This window comes from Pseudophryne corroboree, chromosome 11 (genome assembly GCF_028390025.1).
Source record: "Pseudophryne corroboree isolate aPseCor3 chromosome 11, aPseCor3.hap2, whole genome shotgun sequence".
Lineage (NCBI taxonomy): Eukaryota > Metazoa > Chordata > Amphibia > Anura > Myobatrachidae > Pseudophryne > Pseudophryne corroboree.
The window spans coordinates 312,400,657-312,415,751 of record NC_086454.1 but is presented as its reverse complement, the minus strand read 5'-3'; positions in this window follow the sequence as shown (position 1 = coordinate 312,415,751).

Here is a 15,095-nt window from a genome sequence, read left to right as displayed (position 1 = left end):
CTGCACCATAAACCGTCGGGGCGGACGACGACGTGGGCCTCCAGCATGGGCGAGGCAGAAGTCCGAGAGACGGACACCAGCTCACCCACCCTGAACGCACCGTGGAAGGCCATAGTAAAGGCCGCCCGGAAGAGGCGAACCTCGTATCCCGAAGAGCAAATGCTCTGTAGGGATCCCAAAATCCACCTCAGCAACGCACTGGTGATCGGTTGGCGAGTATCCGGGAGGGGCGGAGTCGCCCGAGCCCAACCTTTCAACACCCGCCGGAGGAAAAAGGACTTCGTAAAATCCGCTTCCCCCCGAAGCTGCAGAAAGTAATACCCCTTTCACATCGCACAAATAACCCGGTACCGACACGGCATATTGCCGTGTCGAACCGGGTCAGTGTGCGATGTGAAAGCACACTGGCCGATTTAGCGGGTCGCCTGACCCGGTAAATCAACCCGGTAAAAAAGAAGGGTTTTACCCGGGTTGATTACCGGGTCAGGAGCGGTGTGAATGGGAGCCGTGTCGATGCGACACGGTTCCCATTCACAAGATAGGGAGAGGCGGCGCTGGAGATGAGCTCATCTCCCGACGCCGCCTCCACCCCCGCCCCTGCTGCTGCTGCGCGCTCCGTTGTTATGGCAACCGACCCGGTATATTGCCGGGTCGGAAAGCCAGCAGCGGAGTGCAAATGCCGGATCCCACCCGGTAAGTACACGTTTGTCTTACCGGGTAGGATCCGGCATTTGCAGTCTGAATGCAGCATAAGATATACCTGCCAGAACCCTGTTAACAGACGCCCGCAAAATCCCGTCGGAGTACAAAACCCAGATGTAGTCTAAAAGTAAATCATGAGAGGTCTTACCACACTGGCCTCTCTCCAGGAGGAAGCGACACCACCGCTCCCAGGCGGCCCGATATGCCGCAAAAGTTGCAGGTGCCAATTACCTGTGGGCTAACGCCTCCAAACCGGGTGGATGACCTGCCACACAGAAGCAGGACATGATTCCCCATGGAGTAGAGCTGCAGGAGCCAAGCGCCTAAATCGCTGCAAATCGCCGCGTGACAGGGCATCTGCAATTTCGTTACGCACGCCAGGGACATGCTTGGCTCGCAACATAATGTTGTTCATCAAACATAACAAGACTATCTTCGCAATGCTATAAATAACTATAATAGAGAGCGCAAACATACATAATAATAAAAACAATTTATTATTGTGAACAGCATTAAAATTCAATTAGTATAATCATGTACTATGGAGCTAGAGAGCCATGTGCCAATATAAAGAGACACTAGATCATATCATAACATATATTCATGATGAATTGGGATAAATATATTCATGTGATCCCTTTTTGTCTCCTAAGATAGTTGATCAAGTAAAAAAGGGAGAAAAAAGTTCCTTAATATTCAAGACAATTATTATTCAGCTGAATCCCTGTTATTATATGCAGTGCCTGTAGTATAGTAAATTGCCTCATTAGATGGTGCCAGTATTCATGCAGTGGTGCGCAATGATTCTCCAACAATGCGGTGATTTAAACTCCTTTAACAATGTAATGATGAAACCCCTCTGCCGTTAATAGGGTAAAATCTCACCATACATGCCGTTCTTAATGCCGTGTCCTATTGCACAAGGACGAAGTGGCTGCAGCGGCGGTGGATGTTTGGTGTTGGTGCCGGGTCCTATCGCACAAGGACCAAACGGCACATGCAAAAGTGGCAGCAAACCAAGCTGGAAATCACAACGGTGAGACGCACCTGGATGGGCACTACAGGTCTTAGATGCAGCTGGGTAGAGATGTCCTGGATATAAAGAGTTATTAGTGCGGCTCCGTAACTCCGCAGCACAGCCCCTTGACGCGTTTCTCCGACGTAGCTCGTGTCGGTTTCTTCAGAAGGTATGTCTGTTACTCAGACTAGTGCAGTATAAAAGAGGTTCCTCAGCCAATCAGTACTTAGTACAATTACACACCCAGTTACTACCAGGTGTGAATCTAATGCTGTTCAACAGGTGTGGTCTCTAGCAAACAATTCATGTTAACCTTAGTATTTAGCTAATGCTTTTAATGCATTCACTAACATGAACAAGTTTAATAACATATTAAATAATAAACAAATCTTTTATACATACTTTAAAATACAATTTAATAATAACAATCTAATACTGACATCGCGGAGAAAATAGAATAATTTTTAAACATATCATTAGTTACTATCTTTACACTGCGATAGGTTTATATTTCCAACCTCTATAATTTAAATGTGTTTATTGTGGCGCACCACACTAATACCAGGCCAACCAAACCACGAAACCTGGGTTCAAATACCACCACATCCCTGCCTTATATTATTTATTATTTTTTCATTATTTTTTATTTTTTCGTTTAATTATTCATTTATGTTTTTAATATATGTTTTTAATATTTTTATAATAAATAGGGTTGATTTCATATCTCTCCCAGTGTAAAGAGTCCCTAGTACATTACATCATCATACCATATATATTAATTATTAATTAATAGCTTTCTCACTACCAAATGGAAGTAAGAAAGACCCAAGACAACAAAGCATGTGGGCATGAGACACACAAATTCCTAGATCAATATTCTAAATTACACAAAAAATCTCTCTCTATCATCCAGAGAACATATATATAGAGAACCCTGAAACGGATTATACCACTATAGAAATTGATACAATAAACCTCTACATTTAATACTGATATCAAATGGGTTACCCCACTATCAGCCTGAAATGAATATAAATCTAAGTTCATATGAACATTAAACATTGTTCATTTCAATACAATCATTCAAACCATTGGGGAAAAGGGTGCCCAAAGCAAATATCCAAAATGCTTCCCGTTTACAGAGGAGATTATAGCTATCCCCTCCTCTAATAGTGGGCTTAATGTGTTCTAGACCCTGTATCCTAATATTTTTGATATCTCCTTTGTGATTATCCATTACATGTCTAACTAGACTATGATGACTAGTTCCCCTCAGTATATTATTCTTATGTTCTAAAAATCTCAAGCGTAATGCCCGTGTAGTACGATCCACATATTGGATCCCACACACGCAATTGATCACATAAATCACATAACTGGTTTGACAATCTATGGTGCCCATTACTTCAAACTGGGTCCCATGAGTATGTGAATGGATTGAATTTGCTTTATCCATAATAAATTGACATGTGATGCACCTCCTTCTCCTACATTTATAGCATCCATTTTGTTTTCCACATTTTTGTAACCAAGTATTTTTATTTCCAAACATTAGATTAGTATCTGTTGTATCACTGTCCAGTGATTTATAATGACTTGGGGCCAAAAAGGTTTGCAAATTTGACGCTTTTTTGTATGTAACACATGGTTTATCATCCAAAAAAGTAGAAAGCACCCTATCAGTTTTTAATATGGGATAATTTTTATTTATTATATTACGCAATTCTCCTGAGCACATATTAAACTTAGAGATAAATCTGGGTTGTTGTAAATTAATAGACGGTTGTTCCCTTGCTGGTTTGGGTACTAATAATGATCCTCTATCTCTGGAGCGGGTTTCTATTAAGGCCTTCTTTACCAATGTGGCTGGATATCCCTGATCTCTAAAAGCAGTGGTGAGTTCCGCCGCTTGTACCTCAAATTGTTCTGATTGGGAACAATTGCGGAGAACTCTTAAGAATTGACTTTTCGGTATATTATCTACCCATGGACGAAAGTGACTACTTCGATAATTCAAAAAATTATTGGTGTCCACATCTTTGCGGAATGTTGAAGTGATAAGCTTGTTATCCTTAATGGAGATATCTATATCCAAGAAACTAATATGTGACATGTGCGCAGTGCTAGTGAACCGTAAACCTTTGCAGCAGTCAACTCCCCTCCCAAATATCAACATAGTAGTGGGTCTGCACAAAATTCTATAAGTAATCAGGGAGCTAGACCCAAGATTCAACAGACCTCTAAAAGATCTAACACTGGTCATTTTTTAGAACAGGATGTGTACCCTATATGGAAACACAAAAACAGGTTCCATGCACTACAAACAGAATCCCCAAAGAGAAAAGAATTAGAACTAGAGGAATCAGAGGAGGCAGAAGGAAACGCTTCCAAGAACGCAAGAAGCGCTTAAGAGAAAAGGGGCTATTCAATTTATCGTCCCGTATTCTCACTGAAAGTGAGAAGGCTGTAATAGCCAAAGGTCTCAAGTTTGCTCAAACACAGAGACAAGATTTATTTGGTCTCTTTGTTGAACTAAACAGATACACCAGAGACTTATGTAGGAAGCGATATTTCACATTAAAGAATTTGAAAAAATGCAATGAGGTAGGAACCCCTATCGTATTGGATTCTAATGATGAATTGGGACTTAACATACTGCTTGAATTAGAAAAAGAGAGTAGCACTGTAGATGATCCAACCATCAAACTATTTGATATAGATAGAAATACGGAGAGAGACTCTGTCTTCAAAAAAAGATCCGAATTCTATCCTCTACAACATATGAGTGGTAATATAGAGGCCTTTTATAACCTTACACTAAAGGATTTCGAAAAACTATGTGCAACTTCTAAATCTAAATTTCATAAGAGGGACAATCTGCATCCGCGAGAGAGAACAGCCCTTAGGAGCCTTATGAGTGATAAGAGTATCATCATAAAAGCGGCAGATAAGGGGGGAGGGACTGTAATACAGGATCGTAGTGACTATTGTTTAGAAGCATACAGGCAACTTCAAAATCCTCTATTCTATACAGTACTTAAGTCGGATCCCACCACTGAGTATCAAGTGGTAATTAAAAGATTCCTAGATACTGCAATGTTGAATGGGACTATATCCAAGGATGAGCATGCTTTTTTGTTTAATAAGTTTCCCATTATCCCCACATACTATCACCTCCCTAAGATACACAAGTCCCTTCTAGCACCCCCGGGGAGACCTATTATTTCTGGTGTAGGGTCCCTCACGTCCAATTTATCGGCTTTTGTTGATTCCTTTTTACAACCTCACGTTAACACTCTTAAATCACATATTAGAGATTCGACTCAATTTTTGAATATGATCAAAGATGTTAAATGGAAAAATGACTATATGTTCTTAACCTGTGATGTGGAATCATTGTATAGCAATATTCCACACCAACGGGGTTTGGAAGTGATAAAAACTTACCTGGAGTCGGATGATTCTATTGATGGTCCACTTTGTCAATTTATTATTCAAGCTATTCAGTTTATTTTGTCTCACAACTATTTCACTTTTGATGGTCAATTTTTTCTACAGGTCCTCGGTGTGGCGATGGGCGCCAGGTTCGCCCCTAGTTTCGCTAACCTCTATATGGGTCAGCTTGAGGAGTCCCTCATCTGGGGAGGCCCCTATGGGGCGAACCTGGTGCTTTATGGTCGCTACATCGACGACCTGTTCTTCATTTGGGATGGGGATTTACAATCCACTTCTTCCTTTGTAGCACATCTTAATTCTAATAATTATGGTTTACGGTTCACTAGCACTGCGCACATGTCACATATTAGTTTCTTGGATATAGATATCTCCATTAAGGATAACAAGCTTATCACTTCAACATTCCGCAAAGATGTGGACACCAATAATTTTTTGAATTATCGAAGTAGTCACTTTCGTCCATGGGTAGATAATATACCGAAAAGTCAATTCTTAAGAGTTCTCCGCAATTGTTCCCAATCAGAACAATTTGAGGTACAAGCGGCGGAACTCACCACTGCTTTTAGAGATCAGGGATATCCAGCCACATTGGTAAAGAAGGCCTTAATAGAAACCCGCTCCAGAGATAGAGGATCATTATTAGTACCCAAACCAGCAAGGGAACAACCGTCTATTAATTTACAACAACCCAGATTTATCTCTAAGTTTAATATGTGCTCAGGAGAATTGCGTAATATAATAAATAAAAATTATCCCATATTAAAAACTGATAGGGTGCTTTCTACTTTTTTGGATGATAAACCATGTGTTACATACAAAAAAGCGTCAAATTTGCAAACCTTTTTGGCCCCAAGTCATTATAAATCACTGGACAGTGATACAACAGATACTAATCTAATGTTTGGAAATAAAAATACTTGGTTACAAAAATGTGGAAAACAAAATGGATGCTATAAATGTAGGAGAAGGAGGTGCATCACATGTCAATTTATTATGGATAAAACAAATTCAGTCCATTCACATACTCATGGGACCCAGTTTGAAGTAATGGGCACCATAGATTGTCAAACCAGTTATGTGATTTATGTGATCAATTGCGTGTGTGGGATCCAATATGTGGGTTGTACTACACGGGCATTACGCTTGAGATTTTTAGAACATAAGAATAATATACTGAGGGGAACTAGTCATCATAGTCTAGTTAGACATGTAATGGATAATCACAAAGGAGATATCAAAAATATTAGGATACAGGGTCTAGAACACATTAAGCCCACTATTAGAGGAGGGGATAGATATAATCTCCTCTGTAAACGGGAAGCATTTTGGATATTTGCTTTGGGCACCCTTTTCCCCAATGGTTTGAATGATTGTATTGAAATGAACAATGTTTAATGTTCATATGAACTTAGATTTATATTCATTTCAGGCTGATAGTGGGGTAACCCATTTGATATCAGTATTAAATGTAGAGGTTTATTGTATCAATTTCTATAGTGGTATAATCCCTTTCAGGGTTCTCTATATATATGTTCTCTGGATGATAGAGAGAGATTTTTTGTGTAATTTAGAATATTGATCTAGGAATTTGTGTGTCTCATGCCCACATGCTTTGTTGTCTTGTGTCTTTCTTACTTCCATTTGGTAGTGAGAAAGCTATTAATTAATAATTAATATATATGGTATGATGATGTAATGTACTAGGGACTCTTTACACTGGGAGAGATATGAAACCAACCCTATTTATTATAAAAATATTAAAAACATATATTAAAAACATAAATTAATAATTAAATGAAAAAAGAAAAAATAATGAAAAAATAATAAATAATATAAGGCAGGGATGTGGTGGTATTTGAACCCAGGTTTCGTGGTATGGTTGGCCTGGTATTAGTGTGGTGCGCCACAATAAACACATTTAAATTATAGAGGTTGGAAATATAAACCTATCGCAGTGTAAAGATAGTAACTAATGATATGTTTAAAAATTATTCTATTTTCTCCGCGATGTCAGTATTAGATTGTTATTATTAAATTGTATTTTAAAGTATGTATAAAAGATTTGTTTATTATTTAATATGTTATTAAACTTGTTCATGTTAGTGAATGCATTAAAAGCATTAGCTAAATACTAAGGTTAACATGAATTGTTTGCTAGAGACCACACCTGTTGAACAGCATTAGATTCACACCTGGTAGTAACTGGGTGTGTAATTGTACTAAGTACCGATTGGTTGAGGAACCTCTTTTATACTGCACTAGTCTGAGTAACAGACATACCTTCTGAAGAAACCGTCACGAGCTACGTCAGAGAAACGCGTCAAGGGGCTGTGCTTCGGAGTTACGGAGCCGCACTAATAACTCTTTATATCCAGGACATCTCTACCCAGCTGCATCTAAGACCTGTAGTGCCCATCCAGGTGCGTCTCACCGTTGTGATTTCCAGCTTGGTTTGCTGCCACTTTTGCATGTGCCATTTGGTCCTTGTGCGATAGGACCCGGCACCAACACCAAACATCCACCGCCGCTGCAGCCACTTCGTCCTTGTGCAATAGGACACGGCATTAAGAACGGCATGTATGGTGAGATTTTACCCTATTAACGGCAGAGGGGTGTCATCATTACATTGTTAAAGGAGTTTAAATCACTGCATTGTTGGAGAATCATTGCGCACCACTGCATGAATACTGGCACCATCTAATGAGGCAATTTACTATACTACAGGCACTGCATATAATAACAGGGATTCAGCTGAATAATAATTGTCTTGAATATTAAGGAACTTTTTTCTCCCTTTTTTACTGGATCAACCATCTTAGGAGACAAAAAGGGATCACATGAATATATTTATCCCAATTCATCATGAATATATGTTATGATATGATCTAGTGTCTCTTTATATTGGCACATGGCTCTCTAGCTCCGTAGTACATGATTATACTAATTGAATTTTAATGCTGTTCACAATAATAAATTGTTTTTATTATTATGTATGTTTGCGCTCTCTATTATAGTTATTTATAGTATTTGTGTATTTAGGTATAACAAAATACCTTTTGAGAGCAGCATTTGTTTATTTAATAATTATTAATAGAGTGGTCTTATATCTAAAGCGCCTGTATTGATTTTCCGTCTAGGATTATCTTTTAATTTTATTCTACGTATCTTCGCAATGACCCGCAGTACCGGCAAGGACGTGGATTTTTGGCGGTTGATGGCAAAAACCACGCCCAGATTGTCGCACCAGAAGACAACATGTTTGTTACGCAGGGCATCGCACCATAATTCCAAAGCGACCAGAATAGGAAAAATTTCCAGCAACAGCATGTTCGTAGTGAGGCCCTTGCTAAGCCAGGCACGCGGCCAAGGAGACGCGCACCAACGGCCCGCGAAATAAGCGCCGAACCCAAAAGCGCCAGAGGCGCCCGTGAAAAGCTCCAGGGAAGGGCTAGACACGACCGCCTCCTGCCAAATACAGATGCCGTTGAAACGAACAAGAAAATCGTCCCAAATACGTAAATCCCGGCGGATTTCGAGGGACAACCTAAGGAAATGATGCAGGCGTCTAACCCCCACGGTAGCCCGTTCCAATTTTCTACAGAAAACCCTGCCCATGGGGATAACCTTGCAAGCAAAGTTAAACAGGCCCAATAGGGATTGGGCCTGCTTGAGAGTGAGCTTGCCCGCGGCCAGCGCATATAGGATACCGTCACGTAAACGCAACACCTTGTCCGAAGGAAGCCTACAGAGACCACCGACCGTATCAATCTGAATCCCGAGGTAAACCAAGGAGGCGGAGGGACCCTCCGTCTTTTCTGGTGCAACCGGAACCCCGAAGCGTGCAAAGAGGGCCAGAGCCCCCTGCAGCAAGTTAACGCAGCGAGGGGAATCTGAGGGTCCGATAAACAGAAAATCGTCCAAGTAGTGGGAAATTCCCCGTTCGCCCGTTGCCTGCTCGAGACACCAGTGGAGGAAGGAACTGAATCTCTCAAAGTAGGCGCAAGAGATAGAACAGCCCATAGGGAGGCACCGATCGATGTAATAGCCATCGTCCAGCTTAAAACCCATAAACCTGAAGGCGGAAGGGTGCAGCGGAAGGAGACGAAACGCAGACTGGATGTCCAACTTACACATAACTGCCCCCGGGCCAAAAGATCGGATGGTGTCTATGGCCGAATCAAAGGATAGGTAAACGACCCTACACTGGTCAGCAGGGATAGCATCATTAACCGAGGACCCCATAGGACAGGAAAGGTGTTGGATGAGGCGAAATTTGCCCCGCTGTCTTTTTGGGCACTACGCCTACGCAGGGCCGGTGCAAGGTTTTTTGGCACCCTAGGCAAAACTTCAGCCATAACCCCCCCCCCCCCCCCACCGCAACCACCCCTGTTGCCCTTCATATAATCCGACCCTGCTCCCAGCTATATATACTGTGTAGATGACTGTGTAGATGAGTGTGTGTGTGTGTGTGTGTGTGTGTGTGTGTGTGTGTGTGTATATACATATATATATACATACATACACACAGTGTGTGTGTGTGTGTGTATATATATATATATATATATATACACACACACACACACACACACACACACACACACACATGTAATATATATATCCATATCTATATCCATCTAGCTATCTACACAGTATATATACACATATACACACAGTGGTCGAAGTGGAAATTTTGAAGTGGGGGTATGGAAAAGTGAAGGTTGTAATTTAGCGTGCGTGTGCTCTGGAAAGGGGCGTGGCCACTCAAAAGGGGACGTGTCCTTCAGTGTAGTTTACCACACCATATACCCCTTATACACATTGGCCCTCATTCCGAGTTGTTCGCTCGGTATTTTTCATCGCATCGCAGTGAAAATCCGCTTAGTACGCATGCGCAATGTTCGCACTGCGACTGCGCCAAGTAACTTTACTATGAAGATAGTATTTTTACTCACGGCTTTTTCTTCGCTCCGGCGATCGTAATGTGATTGACAGGAAATGGGTGTTACTGGGCGGAAACACGGCGTTTCAGGGGCGTGTGGCTGAAAACGCTACCGTTTCCGGAAAAAACGCAGGAGTGGCCGGGGAAACGGTGGGAGTGCCTGGGCGAACGCTGGGTGTGTTTGTGACGTCAACCAGGAACGACAAGCACTGAACTGATCGCACAGGCAGAGTAAGTCTGGAGCTACTCTGAAACTGCTAAGTAGTTAGTAATCGCAATATTGCGAATACATCGGTCGCAATTTTAAGAAGCTAAGATTCACTCCCAGTAGGCGGCGGCTTAGCGTGTGTAACTCTGCTAAATTCGCCTTGCGACCGATCAACTCGGAATGAGGGCCCTTATGCATCACAATAGTAGGACCCCTTATACTGTCTAGTACTGGTGACCCTTTCACATTATACCACACAGTATGAGCCAAAATTCACATTATAGCACACGGTATGAGCCGAAATTCACATTATAGCACACGGTATGAGCCGAAATTCACATTATAGCACACGGTATGAGCCGAAATTCACATTATAGCACACGGTATGAGCCAAAATTCACATTATAGCACACGGTATGAGCCGAAATTCACATTATAGCACACGGTATGAGCCGAAATTCACATTATAGCACACAGAGTAACCTATGCAGTGACACACACAGTAACCTATACAGTAGCCTATACAGTGACACACACAATATAAAATATGACACAGTAAGATGCACAGTAAACGACACACACTACATAAAATCAGCAGCACCCCGCCAGGAGCCCTCATGCTACTCTCACCAGGCAGGGGCAGCAGTGTAGAGGTAGCTGGGCAGTGTCCGGCGTATTACAAGCACAGCTTCACTCTGCACCCAGCTACAGGCGCCCAGCTCTGGCACGGTCAGATCACCCCCGCCACCCCGAGTACACGGGACGTACATTGTGGAGCAGCTCGGCAGCTGGGTAACTGGATCGTTCCCCCCGAACTCCCAGCACGGCCGCTCCACGGCAGATTTGTAATAGTAGCGTCGTTTAGTGCATACCGCCCTCAGTGCTCGAAGAAGTGCCAGTATGCCATACCGGTGTATACCGGCCCATTTCGAGCACAGTAATAAATTTATACATATATATATATATATATATATAGATTTCTGTAGGATCCGGCACTCGTTAATATATTTATATCTGTCCCCGTTGCCTTCCGCAAAATGCAGCCAAACTGCTGGATATAAGGAGGATTTCGGCGGCACTCAGAAAAATAAAGAACACAGACGCAGCCACTTAAAGCAAGCCAACGTTTCAATGCTGTCGCATTTTCGTCAGGGCAGTGACGAAAATGCGACAGCATTGAAACGTTGGCTTGCTTTAAGTGGCTGCGTCTGTGTTCTTTATTTTCCTGAGTGCCGCCGAAATCCTATATATATATATATATATATATATAGGATACAATGAGGCGGCATTCAGAGACTTCCCAATAGTGCTGTTTAATCGTGTATCAACGTTTCGGGGACGCAGCCCCTTCATCACGATGCTGCGTCCCCGAAACATTGATACACGATTAAACAGCACTATTGATAAGTCTCCGAGTGCCGCCTCATTGTATCCTGTATATTTGAGGGGGGCCGCCTCTCTAAGGAAGGCACTGGGAGCAATTATTTACCTGCGGTGGGTACCGCTCGAGTGCCGGGCCAGTTTGGAAGGATATATATATATATATATATATATAAACCCAGAGCCTAATATTCATATTTAATTGGTAACAGGAGAACAAAAAAATAATACAAGCCTGTCTTTTGCTTTGTTGATCGGAACGACAGGCCGTGATGACTGATGACCCATGCACAGGACAGAGAGAGACTCTCTCTGTCCCTTCTTCCCTGAAGATACGGAGCTGCCGGCTGCTAAACTTACTGCAGCGTAACAGGCAGCGGGAGCAGAGTCGCGGGGGGGGGGGAGCAGAGTCGCGGGGGGCAGTGGATGCGGGTCGGGTAACAGGCAGCGGGAGCAGAGTTGCGGGGGGGGGGGGGGGGGCAGGCAGTGGATGCAGGTCTAGTAACAGGCAGCAGGAGCAGAGTCACGGGGGGTGGGGGGGGGCAGTGGATGCGGGTCGGGTAACAGGCAGCGGGAGCAGAGTTGCGGGGGGGGGGGGGGCGGCCAGTGGATGCAGGTCTAGTATCAGCCAGCGGGAGCAGACGCGGGGGAAGAGAGGAGAGTGCCGGTTACAAGATGCAGGATCCCAGTGGGTGCAGCCGCACACGTGGCAGTCTGAATATTCTACTATGCGGGGCAGGTATATCTATGCCGGCCGGGTGGGTGCTATGCTATCGGTGGAGGTGGGGGGGCGGCAGGATTGCAGAAACAGGAGTAAGGACAGTCAGTTTTTAGAAAGGAATCGATGCGTAATTCACTGACTCACATTGAACACAGACTCGGTGGGCGCCCACAACATCTCCGGCTGCTCCTCGACTCATCTCTTTAAGAAGAGATGGAGTTTGGCTTAACTGAGGCGAGGCAGGATGATAAAGAGTTCTATCTTTCATTCAGTGTGCAGTGCCGCCCTCCAGTGGTCGCCGCCCATAGGCAGCTGCCTAAAGCTGCCTAGTGGTAGCGCCGGCCCTGCGCCTACGGGGGACAAGACCAAATCTGGCAAGGGGGGTTCCCTTGAAAGAGCCTATCATCCTCCCTAACGCCACCTCTGCCTCTACCTTGTGCCGGAGCACGTCCGGAAACTCCCGAGCCGAACGCAGGTTCGTACCCGTCCCGGGACCCACCCGTCCATGTATCTGCAAGGGGAAACCCAACGCGAAACCCGAGTGTAAAAATTGTCCGTCCACCGACCGCGGGTATCGTCGCTGCCAGGGAATGAGTGCCCGAAGTCTAATTGGGGTGGGAGCTGTGGCCAGCGCCGGTGGCCGCGGGAGCGCGACTCTGTCGGGGCTGCGAGCCAAAAGCATTCCCGGTCCCAGGACTGGGGCAATCCTTAATCCCGTGGCCCCCGCAACATCTGATACAGGAGTGGCGAAAACGACATCGCCCCCCTAAGTCGCATTGGGCATTATTAAAAGCGAAGCATTTCCCATGCCCCGCACGCCCTGCGCCTCCGTGAAAGCTGACAGAATGAGAGGCAGGTCTTTTTGCCCACTGTACAGCTTATTAGCTGTCTAGCCTTCCTGAGACATTGTTGAGGGTAAATACCTGCAGTTCTCAAAGTAAGCACAAGATGGCAGTGCTGATGTGACTATGGCACTGCTTCAGAGGTGGACGCAATGTCAATTTCGTATGCAGTGGATATATTTTCTACCAATGCGTCAGCCACACTACTCATGTGCCGCAATGGTCTCACGACAGCGATCGTACAGAAGATTTATTTGCAAAGTGCTCTTTGCATCTGCATACATAGAGTACCTATGGGGCTGGCTCTGATCTGATGGCTATTGGGGTCATTCCGAGTTGATCGCTCGCTAGCATTTTTTAGCAGCCGTGCAAACGCTAAGCCGCCGCCCTCTGGGAGTGTATCTTAGCTTAGCAGAAGTGTGAACGAATTCATCGCAGAACAGCTACAAAAAAATATTGGTGGTCATTCCGAGTTGTTCGCTCGGTAATTTTGTTCGCATCGCAGCGATTTTCCGCTAATTGCGCATGCGCAATGTTCGCACTGCAACTGCACCAAGTAAATTTGCTATGCAGTTAGGAATTTTACTCACGGCATTACGAGGTTTTTTCTTCGTTCTGGTGATCGTAATGTGATTGACAGGAGGTGGGTGTTTCTGGGCGGAAACTGGCCGTTTTATGGGTGTGTATGAAAAAACGCTGCCGTTTCTGGGAAAAACGCGGGAGTGTATGAAGAAACGGGGGAGTGTCTGGGCGAACGCTGGGAGTGTTTGTGACGTCAAACCGGGAACGAAACTGACTGAACTGATCGCAGTTGCCGAGTAAGTGTGGAGCTACTCAGAAACTGCTAAGAAGTGTCTATTCGCAATTCTGCTAATCTTTCGTTCGCAATTTTACTATGCTAAGATTCACTCCCAGTAGGCGGCGGCTTAGCGTGTGCAAAGCTGCTAAAAGCAGCTTGCGAGCGAACAACTCGGAATGAGGGCCATTGTGCAGTTTCTGAGTAGCTTCAGACCTACTCAGCGCTTGTGATCACTTCAGACCATTCAGTTCCGTATTTGACAACACAAACACGCCCTGTGTTCGCCCAGCCACGCCTGCGTTTTTCCAGGCACGCCTGCGTTTTTCCAGACACGCCTGCGTTTTTTTGAGCACTCCCTGAAAACGGTCAGTTGACACCAAAAAACGCCCACTTCATGTCAATCACTCTGCTGCGGCCATTGCGACTGAAAAGCGTCGCTAGACCTTGTGTGAAAATACATCGGCCGTTGTGAAAGTACATTGCGCGTGCGCACTGCGCCGCATGTGCAGAAGTGCCTGTTTTTAACATGATCGCAGCACAGCAAACATTTTCAGCTAGCGAACAACTCGGAATGACTCCCTATGTCTTTTGCTACATAGATGAACTCCATACTTACAGACTCTGTTTATATCCCCTGCAGTAACAGGGTCAGGGAGTGAGTGAGAGGGAGTGAGTGGCGTGGCGCAAGTCATGTCCAATTAGGCCCACTCTGCTGCGCAACATGACAACCAGCAGTGGGAGCCGGGCCACGATGACATCATTTGTGAGAATCGCTACAACATGCAGCCGCCCTTCACATCCCCTCCCTAAATTTGAGATGGCAAGGGAAGGCTGCGTGAGCAGCATTATAGAGCTGGGGGCAATGAGGATTTGCTGATGACGTTACAGTAGTCCTGTAATATCAGTAATAAGCAGTGTCACAGCGGCAGCAGAACTCCACCGATATCAGAACCGTATGTCAGGAGGAGTCTATAACATCATTATTACTGACATATTGACAGCACTGAATGATTGTGATGATGACGTACGC